Source organism: Helianthus annuus, chromosome 17 (assembly GCF_002127325.2).
Source record: "Helianthus annuus cultivar XRQ/B chromosome 17, HanXRQr2.0-SUNRISE, whole genome shotgun sequence".
NCBI classification, from domain to species: Eukaryota; Viridiplantae; Streptophyta; class Magnoliopsida; order Asterales; family Asteraceae; genus Helianthus; species Helianthus annuus.
Window position 1 is genome coordinate 186,965,596 of NC_035449.2, and position 14,297 is coordinate 186,979,892.

A 14,297-nucleotide genomic window follows, 5' to 3' on the forward strand; every position below is an offset into this window, starting at 1 on the left:
GGGAAATGACCTTCTTCTTGGGCCTACAAGTACAACAAACAGAGTCTGGGATATTCATCCATCAGACTAAATATGTTGGTGACATCTTGAGCCGGTTCCAGATGTCTGATGCAACGCCCATTGGTACCCCATTGCCAACGAATCACGGAATTACTCCTGACTTGAAGGGAGAAGCTGTTAGCCCCTCAAACTATCGCGCAATGATCGGATCTCTTATGTACCTCACAGCATCAAGGCCAGACATAATGTACCCAACGTGCCTGCTTGCCAGATATCAAGTTAACCCGAAGGCCTCACATCTTGCTGCTGTTAAAAGGATTTTTCGTTATTTGAAGGCGTACCCTGACACCGGTCTGTGGTACCCTAGGGATAATAACTTTGAATTGGTCGCTTTCAGTGATTCTGATTTTGGCGGATGTAAAATCGACGGCAAATCCACAACGGCTGGATGTCAGTTTTTAGGAAATCGCCTAGTCACATGGCAGTGCAAGAAGCAGACGTGTGTCGCTACATCAACATGCGAAGCTGAATACATTGCTGCCTCAAGTTGTTGCTCCCAAGTTCTTTGGATCCAACAACAAATGCGGGACTACGGTTTTGAATTCCTAACTACTCCTATTTACGTTGATAATTCTGCTGCTTTAGATATCACTAGAAATCCTGTGCAGCATTCAAAGACCAAACACATCGAAATCAAATATCACTTCATACGTGATTGCTTTGAGAAAAGACTAATCGATGTTGTTAAGGTCCACACCGATGACCAACGTGCCGACTTATTTACCAAAGCATTTGACAAATCAAGATTTGACTTTTTATTATTAGTAAATGGCATTAAGGTCAAGCAAGAGTAAAACCAACATCGGAAAATCATTTTTGTAAATATCTTTGTGTCTTTTAAATTTATCTTAGTTTATTGATTTTAGGGGGAGTAAATCCAAAAATCAGAAAATCCAAAAACATCGAAAAAATTCAAAAACACAAAAACAATAGAAAAGCAAAAATGAGTTTCCTGGCGAGCAAAAGAGAAAATGATAGTACATCAGTGGTCTATCCAAACCTTTTTAAACCTTAAATGAAAAACGATAAGCAGCTCTATATAAGATGTATCGGTAGGCTCACAATCATTTTAAAGTGTGCAGGGTGATATAAATCTAAATCGACTGAAGACCAGGTGGGAACCATTCATTGGCATATGGTCTTAGTACCGAAATTTTGTTTGATAGATTGCCGAGGTTCTGAGATATTCGGTCTTTATGCTGCTTATCATCTGGGTATCATGGTTGTATCTTTTACCGAAAAATAACGGGGACGCAAGTCTAGATCTTCCATGATACTATACATACGTGTACATATTACATACTGCATTCGACCTCAATAAGTGATAAACAATCACATGTCCATATCAAATAAGTGATAAAATATCACAGTTATCCGGGTGTCAAGTTCGTCTCTCTGCTGTATGGAAGTACTGACCTGTTCACGGACTTGCACATGTGCCCTCATGCATATGAAAATCAAGTTCCTCATCAATAAGTGATTATATCACATAGGACTTGTTTTCAAATCAAAATAAGTGAGTATCTCACAATTTATACGGTCAAACAGATGATAATCGGTATACTCACCGGTAAGATGAACTCTCGTGCATACCTTGATACGGGAATGTCTCGTGATGTGGATGAACACCGGTCGGTAAGTATAAATCATACCTTAACGTATCCCCTCGCCATGATTACATCTGATAAGTTGAGCTTAAGTGGACAACAATACCGATAATTGTTATAGGATGCTTATTTTAATGTTAACTAACTGAACAACAAGAGTGTTTTGGCATGACCGTACGCTGATATGATTCTCTTACCCTCGAAACTCGCAAAAAGAATGTCTGTATATATTTATTTACGGCTTAACTTTTATTGTTTTTCTTTTAAACAATTTCGTCGTTTGGTGCATATCAGCACGACATTAGCGGTGATGTCGTTTGATAACACTCAAAGGATTTTAAATTGTTGTCTTTTAAATTTTAAAAGCCAAAAAGATTTTATTTCTACTTTATTTTCGATCGTACGATGTTGGAACTCGAGTCTTCGTTGCCTGAAACCTGAACGAAAACCGAATTGACTAAATCTTCATAAACGGTCGAAATTTGCATGTTTTGAAAGTTAGAAATTGAAATTGATAAATCTGTAAAACTTTCAAACTGTCGGACGGTGTTTGATTATGACATGGTCATTCGTGTGTCATTTGGTTATACTAACTATTCCAAGCAGTTGTTCTCATTACGCGTTTAGATTTCTTGCATGTGCAGATTCTAAAGGCTAGGAGAACATAGTCGATGACAAAGCTTTGGAATGAAGACACGACGTGAAGGCACTCAAATGATGAAGATAATCGAGGTGCCGCTGACCATCATCAACACCACAAGGATCTCACTTCATAAAGACCAAGTCATTCACGAGCATAACTCAAGGGGAAGCTTATGCCAAGGGGGAGTTTGTCAACACACTTTCTACATGATACGGGTAGTTTGTTGATACACTCTCTGCTTTCAATACGTGAAGACTTTGAAGATCCTCCGACTTTGAAGACTTGAAAGGACATCAGAGTTTTGAGAACTCGAAGACCAAAGACCATCGAAGTTCGAGACGAGTCTACAACTACAGAAGATAAAGACAAAGCTACAGCCAAGGGGGAGTTTGTTGGTGCACTTGTGTCTGTACTTTGTCTGTATTCGGTCACGATGTAAACGATGTCCTGATTAGTGTTGTAAGTTGACCAAGTCAACCATCCTCCGGTTTGACTCGGGCAACAGTATGTAAATGTTGAAAGATGATTGTCTGTGTCGAAGGATTGCTCGAAGGATAGCTTGAAGGATAGCTCTCGAAGGATAATGTTGATCCTTCGAGGTGATTGAAAGATGTGATCGAAAGATGAACCTTCGATGGATGTTCGATACATCATCCTTCGAAGTACATGCTGATCCTTCGATTGACTTGTCATCGATAGATGATCCTTCGGACCATCTATCGGATCCTTCGGACCAGACATCATGGGCTGGGTATAAATACCCATGCAGTGTGTTGAGTTCATCAGATAGACAGACAGATACTTAGACAGATTCACACAGAGACTTTCGAGAGAGCTTGAGAGCATTCTGTCCAGAAAACACACACACACACTTTGAGAGTTTGCAAGTTAGATTTGTAAACATTGTGCTTGTAACCGAAACCTTCATTTGCATTAATACAAGTTGTGTTAATCGGTGAACCCTTGTGTGTTTGTGTTGATACTTGCTTCATCCCGGTTTGCTTGCTAGCTTGGATTCCGCACTCGCTAGTGGGTTAGTATAACAAGGTTTAGGTTTATTCTCGATCCTCCGAGAGGGACCTACATATATATATATATATATATATAGGAGACGGATCCGTTAGGAACCACCCTTTATTGCGAGAACCGTGAGAACCAATGTGAACACAACCAAAAATACCTAAAAATAGATAAAAAAACACACATTTTTTTTAATATTTTTTATAAAAATATCGCTGGATTTCGTTACCAAAAAACAAATTTTTCAAAAAAAATTTTTTGGCTACTAAAAGTAGCGATTTTAATGTAAAAATATTAATTTTTTTTGTATGTTTTTTTATTTTTGTTTTCTTTTAGGTTTTTTAGGGGTTAAGTTTTTAGCATTTTAGCTTGGGTGGGGGGAGGGGTTTAGGTTTTTGGAGGGTGGGAGAAGGGGTTTAGGTTTTTTTCGGAGGGGGGGGGGGGTTAGGTCTTTTTAGGTTTTTGGGGAGGTTTAGTTTTTAGCATTTAGCTTGAGGGGGGGGGGGGGTTAGTTTTTTTTTAGGTATTTTTGGTTGTTATCACATTGGTTCTCACGGTTCTCGAAATAAGGGTGGTTCTCGCATGAACCTTACCCTATATATATATATCGCATGAACCTTACCCTATATATATATATATATATATATATATATATATATATATATATAGATGGTTGGGCTATATCGAAAACCTTATCTATATAAAAAACCCTAGAAAACCCAACCTCCCGACATTTTTTTTTTTAAAAATAACACATGTAATATACATGTTTTTAAGACTTTTGGGCCAAAAAAATCAAAAAAGCGCCGAAGGGATAATTTAAAAAAAAAAATTCAGCAATTTCTGTCTTTTTTGCCTAACACATGTTAGGCACTGAAATTTGTGTATTTTTAAAAAAAAAAATCCCTTCGGCGCTTTTTTGTTTTCTTTGGCCCAAAACACTCTAAAACATGTATATTACATGTGTAATTTTTTTCAAAAAAAAAATGTCGGGAGGTTGGGTAAAAATGGGGGGAGATTTGGGCTTCCAGAGTTTTCTACCTAAATGAGGGTTTTATGTCTAGCATTGTCCTATATATATATATATATATATATATATATATAGGGCATGGATGTATAGAAAACTTATTTGTACTAAGAAAACCTAGGAAACCCAATCTATGACCATTGATCAAGATCATCCAATGGCTCATAAAATTTGAAACCTTTTTGAATTAAATTAAATACATGATAAAGTCAATAAAGTTAGTTCAAGGGCATATGGGTAAAATTACATATGATATGATTACATTTGTCCAAAAGAAGTCAAAGTAAGTACAAACCATATATTAAAATATCTCTTTCTCTCTCTTCTTTAATTGTCACCATCACCATCAAACCATCATCATTCTCTCTCTTTCTTCTTTCTTCTTTTTGAGAATTCAAAATATCTCATTCTCTCTCTTCATTCTTCTTCTTCTTCTTCTGTAAATTCACCATCATCATCATCATCATCATCATCCATTCGCTCTCTCTCTCTCCATGTTTCAAAATAAACACCAAGAACACATACAAGTGTGTGTGTGAGAGTTCAGGAGGTAGAGAGAGAGATTTAAGAGAGAAGTCTCGCCGGAGAAGAAGAAGTCTCGCCGGAGAAGAAGAAGTCACCACCATCATCATCATCATCATCCATTCGCCGGAGAAGAAGAAGTCTCGCCGGAGAAGAAGAAAAAGGTGCTACGGTGAATCGCGAAACAAGATAAAAACAAGGTGCGACGGTGAATCGAAATCCCTAGATATGAGAGCAACATTTCAGTTGTTATCATCCGGTAAAAGTCACCGGAAAATGGAAGAAAACAAGAAGCAAGTGCAGAAGCAGATTTGAAGATGAACATGAGAGAGAAGCAGATTTGAAGATGAACATGAGAGAGAAGCAGATTTAGAGAGAGGAACAACAATCTTCATCGTGTTCATCTCGAACACCAAGAACACACGCACAAGTATGTGAGAGAGAAGCATGTTTGAACCTAATTTACCTTGATTTTAGATAGAGAGACAACAATCTTCATCGTATTCTCGAACACCAAGAACACACACACAAGTGTGTGAGAGAGAAGCAGGTTTGAACTAATTTACCTTGATTTTTTTTGTTAAGGTTGTTGTTAATATGTTTTTGTGTGCTCAAAGTGGTCTAGTAATGGTAAATGTTTAGTAGTTACAGGTTTTTGTTTTTTGTATTAAAATCATGTTTATGTAGTAATGATCTCGTTCATTTTATATATAAAAAGTAGTTCTTTTTGCTACTACATATGTTGTAACAATGTTACACATGTTACTTATGTTAAAATCAGCCCTTTCTTGGACACAAAAGGAGCTACACATATGTAACACATGTTTGTAACGTGTGTTACACTAGAGGTTTTACTTAGTAACCTTTTTTTGTTAAGGCTGTTGTTAATATGTTTTTGTGTGCACAAAATGGTCTACTAATGGGTAAATGTTTATGTAGTTTACAGGTTTTTATTTTTGTATTAAAATCATTTTTATTTTTTTTTTGATATTATCAGTTGTTCTTAGCTTACAAGTTGAAATGTTGAAATGTAATTTTAAATGGGTTGAAATTTATTTTAAATGGGTTGTTAGTTGAAATGTCTTGCTAGCATAATTAGCTACATATGTTGTAATAATGTTACACGTGTTACCTATGTTAAAACCAGCCCTTTCTTGGACACAAAAAGGAGCTACACATATGTAACACATGTTTGTAACGTGTGTTACACTTAAGGGTAACACATCTAAAACAATTGTAGTGGGGAGTACAACTGTCCAGTCTAGAAAACAAAAACAAAAGCTATACGACGTCAAACAAATACGAAAGGTTGTGCTAACATATGTTACATGTTTGTTTAGTGCTTGCAGCGAGGGAGTTGGTTCTACCGGATAGTAGTTGTTTGAAGTGTATGGTAACTGTTTACATATGTAAACTTTTTTTGGGTGGTTTTGCTTAGTTTTTTTATGTGTGAAATGATGCAGATAAAAACTCAAAATTTGGGGAGTCTTCAAGTTCAGGGCATAATTGGGTAGAAGGTAACTAGTGTTAGTGATGTTACTACTATTGTTTTTTAATTAGTAAATTAAAAATACTGGACTGTAACTTGTGTTATTATGACTTGACCATAGCAGTTGCAGCCAAACGAGAAGGGATCTTGGCAGGAAGATGGAGAAACCGATGAAGAAGGGGAACAAGAAGTCGATGAAGGGCAGGTGGTGGGTACATTTGACGTTGTACAAAAGTTACCCTCTAGTGTAACACATGTTACAAACATGTGTTACATATGTTCAACCCCTTTGTTACCAAAAATCGGGGCTGCACATATGTAAGACATGTTTGTAACTTATGTTACACTAGAGGGTAGCACATGTATGATCATTTTTGGATCATTTGTATATATTTAAGTCTGTATAAACCTACAACATCGAAACCCCCAAAAAGGTTACACATGTTATGACAGAATGGGAAATGTGTAGCAGCGTTCAATACTGTTGTTTCACTCTATAGTGTGTAACATGTGTGACATGGCGTTTGTCAGCAAAACATATAACTTGTAAGGTGATACGGTTGTATCTTTAAAACATGTTTACCTATAAATACTTACATGTTACAGGTTGTATCTTTAAAACATGTTTAAACTGGAAACTGGAAACACTTACAAAATATAAAGCAGAGTTACACAAGACGTAACATGTGTAAACTGGAAACACTTGTGTAACATTTCGGTGTAACACATGTTACATGTTGTATCTTAAAAAACATGTTTACCTATAAGTACTTAAAAAATATAAAGCATAGTAGGAACACAACTTTTAAGGATGTTACACACGTTATAGAGAAGATGTTACATGTGCACACACAATTAACATGTGTAACATGGCGACAAGTGTCATGTGTGATCTTTTTTTGTTACCCTAGGGTGCTAAACGTATTACAACGTTCATAACGCACGTAAACTTATACTAACATCCATCCCTATGTCCACAGATGATCTAGAACATGCTCCACATTACCATCTTTGCGAGTCTTCTAATGGCACTAAATTGTGGACACCGAATGTCAACGAGCAATATCATCCTATTAATGTTAAATCATACGTCACACCGGAAGAACTTCTTGCCATGCATAAGACTTATGACCAATATGCTGGGTTCAATGTAAAAAATATACATTAATGCAGTTTTTGTATCTACTAATAACATTGTTAATAACAACTCTAGGTACATATGTAACATGAAGTGTATCGTTTGTCCCTTTAATTCGTTACGCTAGTCTCATATACTTATAGTTACATATATTACTTGTTTGTTCATTGATATGACATTTTGGATGACGTAATGTTGTTACATATGTAATTTTACTAAGTTTAAATTGACACCAAAGGGACTGGCATATGTAACACATGTTTATACCATATGTTACACTATGGGGCAACAAATGTAACACATGTATAGCTATCTTACACATGTTACATATGGTCTTCACAACAACATCCATCTTCACAACACATAGCAGCCAACCAAAAAACACACCATCGTCACCATGAAAACTTGACGATGCGTTTTAATCCTTCGGCGGGCTTCGCTTCTTGATAACCAACTTCATCTTGAACACAAAACATCTTTTCACCTGTGAACAAAAACAAGTAAACAAGTGTTACAAAGTTGATGTTTAAAAAAAACTGTTTTCATCCATTTGCAATAGAGACGTGTAAGTAGGTAAAAACCTGCTGTAACACGTGTTACATTTGATGTATCTTTACGTTGAGGAGGGGATTATAAAAAGAAAATGCACGTCTGAGTAAAAAGTTGTAACACGTGTTACAACGGTTGTTTACAGAACTTTCAAATAAGTGACAAGCCGGACGATAGCCAGTGGTACAAATGGATGTTTTGAAAAATCTAACACGTGTTGCGTTGGATGTATCTTGAAGCTGAATATGGGATTATAAAAAGGAAAATGCACGTAAACTTATACTAACATCCATCCCTATGTCCACAGATGATCTAGAACATACTCCACATTACCATCTTTACGAGTCTTCTAATGACACTAAATTGTGGACACCGAATGTCAACGAGCAATATCATCCTATTAATGTTAAATCATATGTCACACTGAAAGAACTTCTTGCCATGTATAAGACTTATGACCAATAAGCTGGGTTCAATGTAAAAAATATACGTTAATGCAGTTTTTTTATCTACTAATAACATTGTTAATAACAACTCTAGGTACATATGTAACATGAAGTGTATCGTTTGTCCCTTTAATTCGTTACGCTAGTCTCATATACTTATAGTTATATATATTACTTGTTTGTTCATTGATATGACATTTTGGATGACGTAATGTTGTTACATATGTAATTTTACTAAGTTTAAATTGACACCAAAGGGACTGACATATGTAACATATGTTACACTATGGGGCAACAAATGTAACACATGTATAGCTATCTTACACATGTTACATATAGGTGTTACATGTGTTACAACGTCAAGGTTACACATGTTACATATAGTTGTTGCATCCCAAAAAAATTGCCGTCACATCAACATCCGTATTCATCCAAAAATGGGCATACTAACAATGAAAATGAAAATAAAAATGAATTTTATATCAATAGTTGTAATGCTTCTAAAAAATGGTCTTCACAACAACATCCATCTTCACAACACATAGCAGCCAACCAAAAAACACACCATCGTCACCACGAAAACCTGATGATGCGTTGTAATCCTTCGGCGGGCTTCGCTTCTTGATAACCATCTTCATCTTGAACACAAAACATTTTTTCACATGTGAACAAAATAAGTACATCAATATTAGTTTCTATAGTTAAAACTTATTAATCTCCTATGTAACATGTGTAACGTGGCTATACATGTGTTACCTCTCTAGTGTAACATATGTTACAAACATGTGTTACATATGTGCAACCCCCCTTTGTGTCCAAAAAAGGGTTGGGGTAACTACAAGTAACTTGGGTAACGTTTACTACATATGTAGCTAATTATCCCACCAAAAAAACACGACTTTTTATTTGTAAAATAAACGAGATATTCCGAATAAATTATGAAGTTTATACATTTTAACATTTAACAACCAATCTTAAAAAAACGTTTTAACATTTAAACTTACTATTACATTAAGTAAAAACCTTTTGTAACACGTAAAAAACCTAACACGTGTTGCATTGGATGTATCTTCAAGCTGAAGATGGGATTATAAAAGGAAAATGCACAACACTAAAAAAGTTGTAACACGTGTTACAACGGTTGTTTTAAGAACTTTCAAATAAACAAGTGTTGCAAAGTGGATGTTTTTAAATAACTGTTTAAATCAACGTAATAGAGATGTGTAAGTAGGTAATTTTCTTTTGTAACACGTGTTACATTGGATGTATCTTTACGTTGAGGATGGGATTATAAAAAGGAAAATGCACAGCTGAGTAAAAAGATGTAACACATGTTACAACGGTTGTTTTAAGAACTTTCAAATAAACAAGTGTTACACCGTGGATGTTTTAAAAAAACTGTTTTCATCCATTTGTAATAGAGACGTGCAAGTAGGTAAAAACCTGTTGTAACACGTGTTACATATGTGCAGCCCCGATTTTTTGTAACAAAGAGGTTAAACATATGTAACACATGTTTGTAACATGTGTTACACTGGAGGGTAACTTCTGTACAACATCAAAGGTACCCACCACTTGCCCTTCATCGACTTCTTGTTCCCATTCTTCTTCGGTTTCTCCATCTACCTTCTTTCGTTATCGTTCTGTTTCTTTATCGTTCTGCTTTCGCTTATTAGCCAGCCTACCCGTCACGGACCTGGTCATTCTCCTCACTCTTGCAAATACAACAGCCATAGTAAATACATAATAACACAAGTAACATTTCCGGAGTTATTTAACACAACAAACAGGTACGAGATAGGTAACACATGTTACCTGAAACTGTATTCTGCACCGAAACTACACAATCGTCAACAACTATCTTCTTTTCGTCAAGCAACGCCCTCACTACAAAGTGTTACCTGAAACTGTATTCTGCACCGAAACTACACAATCACACTCTCTGATGCACTCGGGACGTTGCATTTTTTCTGCACACACCTTTCCACCCTACGCCTTCACATTTTAACAAAAAATGCCCACATTCAGCTAATCCGACACTAAAAACACAATCTCAATACTAAATCTAACAACATTACCAAACCAAACCGCTTAAACAGAGAAAAAATAACATTTGAACAGTCCTAAACAAACAATAATCACAAATTAAAAAAGACTGAAAAAAAAAACCAAAGAATCCAAACCAAATGACACCTAACCGAGTATAAAACCAGAGAATCCAAACCAAAATAAAACAAGAGAATCCAAAAAGACTGAACCATACTTGGACTGGATCACTAACCGGAAACCTGAACCGAGTCCCGATCTGCGGCTGACTCGAATCTGAACTGAGCTAAAATCAGAATCCCCACTCCGGTTGCCTGTAACACCGTCGTCGGCACCGACGGTTCGTCGGAGAACCTCCATCGCTGTAGACGAAGGCTTGTAATCAGAATCCCCACTCCGGTTGCCTGTAACACCGTCGTCGGCACCAACGGTTCGTCGGAGAACCTCCACCGCTGTAGACGACGGCTTGTCCGTCGTCCATCGTCGTCTTCTTCTCTCTCTTAAATCTCTCTCTCTACCTCCTGAACTCTCTCACACACACTTGTGTGTGTTCTTGGTGTTTATTTTGAAACATGGAGAGAGAGAGAGAGAATGAATGATGATGATGATGGTGAATTTACAGAAGAAGAAGAAGAAAGAGATAGAATGATATATTTTGAATTCTAAAAGAAGAAGAAAGAAGAAAGAGGGAGAATGAAATGATGGGTAATAAATGACTTGATGGGATGGGGGAGAGAGTGAAATGATGGCTTGAACAAATGACTAATTTGCCCTTTAAACATGTGTTTAAAGATATGATGTGGATCAATCTTGACCACACAATTCAGGTTTCCTAAGTTTTCTAGATTAAATGGGTTTTCCATAGATACTTACACTAGATATATATATATATATATATATATATATATATATAGCAGATGGTTCAAATGAAAACCACTTTTATCGCGAAAACTCGAAAACTAACTAAAAAAAGCCTAAAAAACACACCAAAAATTTTTTTTTTCAATTTTTTTTTTTATAAAAAATCGCAGGTTTTTTTAGATTGTATTACACATGTGTAATACTACACATGTGTAGTATTACACGTGTGCACTACAATTTTTTTTTTTTTTGAATTTTTTTATGTACTAAAAGTGGCGAAAATTGGTATGCAAAAAAAAAAATTTGGTATGTTTTTTTGCCTTTTTTAGTTAGTTTTCGAGTTTTCACGTTAACTAGTGGTTTTCATTTGAACCTTCTCTTATATATATATATATATATATATATATATATATATATATATATATATATATATATATATATATAGGGAGCCGCTAAAATAGAAACCATCTTTAGTTGTAAGAACCATGAGAACCACTCTCAACCAATCATATTCTTCCAACAAAAAGGGTAGTTTAGTCATTTAGCCCAAATGTCAAATCTATACCTCTCTCCTCAATTAAAACCATCACATTTTCTATTTGTCAGGCATACAGTCATTCAGTGACATCTAATCATCTCCTACATTATTCAAACATGCAGTGCTAACTTGTACCTTGAGCACACACGTTTGCAACCTCCATGAAAATACATAATCAAGCTATTAAAAGGAAACCTAGTTCATTAAATCATACAGTTTCATGTTCATTAAATCATTTAAAGCTCACAATTTCCGTATCATCCATATCAAATCACAAGATTAAATCATATATACTCTTATCCCCTATGCTTCTCATGACTTCATCAAAATGAATTCTAGCATTAAGCCATCAAGCACTCAGTTTATTCCTAAGATCATTCAAACAAAAATCATGAAGTGGACATCAACAGGCATTTTTCATAACATCTCATTCCTATTAAATCATCCTAACCATATCAATAGCATAAAGAATCATTCTTTTATTATATAGCAAGCATCACCCTTATTTTTGAATGTTCAAAACGTGCATAACCAGGTTGTACCCGGAGCTTGTGTAGTAGTACATTTAAGGGAAAACTCAGATTTCTTCATATAATCATTTTCATTGTTTACCCAGCTAACATATTTGATCATCATTCAACTTTACATAGTGTTCTACAATATACATAGATCATCGGTCAGCAACTTTCAAAACAAAAACCATGTTGTTTGAATCCTAGATCTTGCACAAAATCACTATTTATCAAAAAGAAATCTTGCGACCATGTTCTCGTGACGTACATACATTGGACAGTGGGATTTACATATCGAGAACCTATTATACGCTCACACACTTGATAGGAAACACAAGACGTAAAAACGTAAAAACGTAAAAAGTTTACGTAAAAACGTAAAAAGGCAAAAAGTTTACGTAAAACGTAAAAACGTAAAAAGTAAACGTAAAACGTAAATGTAAAACGTAAAAACGTAAAAAGTTTATGTAAAAACGTATAAAGGCAAAAAGTTTACGTAAAACGTAAAAAAATTACGTAAAACGTAAAAAGTTTTACGTGAAAAAATCGGGGATAAAAAACCGCACGTAAAAACCCGGTCGCAAAAACGGCGTGAAAAAAACGGCGCGTAAAACGGGCCGTATATACGGCGCGTAAAAACGGGACACTAAAACGGCGTGTAAAAACGGGATGTAAAAAATAGGGCTTAAAAATGGCTTGTAAAAACGTGACGTAAAAAACGGTGCGGCAAATCCCGGTGCGTAAAACCGGGAATAAAAAACCACACGTAAAAAACGGTGCGGCAAAAAACGGGGCGTAAAACGTGACGTAAAAAACGGCACTTAAAAATCCGTTCGCAAAAACGGCGTGAAAAACGGAGCGTAAAACGGGTCGTAAAAAAACGCGCGTAAAAAACGGGTCGTAAAAAAGCGCGCATAAAATTTTTTTTATCAAAAAATCTGATTTCAAAAATATTGTTTAATTAAAAAAATATGATTTCGAAAAAAACAATTAATGCAAATATGACAAAAATGAAATAAAAACAATAAAATTAATAAGACAAAAAAAATAAAATTACTTAAATACCCTTTTAGATTAAAATATTAAAGACATAATAAGACAAAAAGAATTTAATATTACTTTTAACTACTTTTAATCTCATCCATCCATTTTGAAAATCTAATGGCCAGAAAGTGGTTTCCACGGTTCTTACAACTGGAGCTGGTTTTCATTTTAGCGGTCCCCTATATATATATATATATATTCATTTGAGCAGAAATTTAATGTGAGAAGAAAAAGAAGAAAAGACATATTAGTAAAATGTTATTTCATTTATAACTCATATCATTAGTTTTTCTCTCTTTAATTAATTACTCAAATAATCATTAATTATCCTACATATAATCTACAAAATCTACACATATCAAAATTTTTCTACATATACCCTACACATTATAGAATTTTATCTTACACAGTCGAAATTTATCCTACATACCTCGAAATATATCCTACACAACTCGTAATTTATCCTACACAACTAGTAATTTATTCTACACTTTAAATTAAGTTGTTTTTTTAATTTGGAAAAAGTATATATTTTGAAAAGGAGTTACAAATTTAATTTAGCTAGTTATTAAATGGGAAGAATACAAATTAATGATTTATGTAAGTTTACCAATATACCCTTATATTAAAATTAACTACAAATATTAAATGAAGTAAAATGAAGCATTCTTATTGGTTGAAACTTCTTCTTTTTTTCTTGTTATACGGTGTTTATATGGTGTTATATAGTATTATATATAGTGTTATAATTCACTTCTCACATTTCTCACACTTTAGGCCCTTTTTACACTATCC

The 14,297-nt window shown here is 34.9% G+C and overlaps 1 long non-coding RNA gene across 1 annotated transcript; it reads left to right on the forward strand.

Annotated features, from left to right (window-relative positions):
- Nucleotides 1–6,138: 6,138 nt before the first annotated feature.
- LOC110925491 lies at nucleotides 6,139–6,978 on the forward strand. The gene is made up of 3 exons (XR_002584491.1): nucleotides 6,139–6,267; nucleotides 6,343–6,396; nucleotides 6,490–6,978. It is a non-coding gene; the product is annotated as an uncharacterized LOC110925491 (long non-coding RNA).
- Nucleotides 6,979–14,297: the final 7,319 nt, after the last annotated feature.